The following is a 424-nucleotide window of genomic DNA, read 5'->3' as shown; positions in this document are numbered from 1 at the left end:
TGTCTTACATAAGAAACTAAAGATAGTTTTATATTTTAGAAATAAATTATTAATATGTGTCACTTACTAGTTTATCACCTCTCAGTGCCAAATCAACCCTTCTTTCCCTGCTTTGATACTGGAGATACCACAGACTCGTGTCCTTTGCCAGGATACTTGATATTATGCCTTGTCAATAAAGCACTGAAGAGACTGTAAGGCCAGAGCAAAAACAGGATTTTTCATTCTCCCACTATGTGCTGTTTTCCATAGCAGGTGGTCGTCTGTCCTATGGGGGCTGCTCTTGGTCCCCCCTAAGCACCTCTCACGGTTTACCCTTGTCTCATGCCTTTGGGCTCTGCTACCCATAACTATGGCCTGATTCATGGTTCAGTACCTTCAGTACCAGCCAGAACCCTCTGGCAAGTTTCTTTGACAAGTAGGC

The sequence above is a fragment of the Pteropus alecto genome, unplaced genomic scaffold (assembly GCF_000325575.1).
Source record: "Pteropus alecto unplaced genomic scaffold, ASM32557v1 scaffold92, whole genome shotgun sequence".
Classification (NCBI taxonomy): domain Eukaryota; kingdom Metazoa; phylum Chordata; class Mammalia; order Chiroptera; family Pteropodidae; genus Pteropus; species Pteropus alecto.
This window is presented reverse-complemented; position numbering follows the sequence as displayed.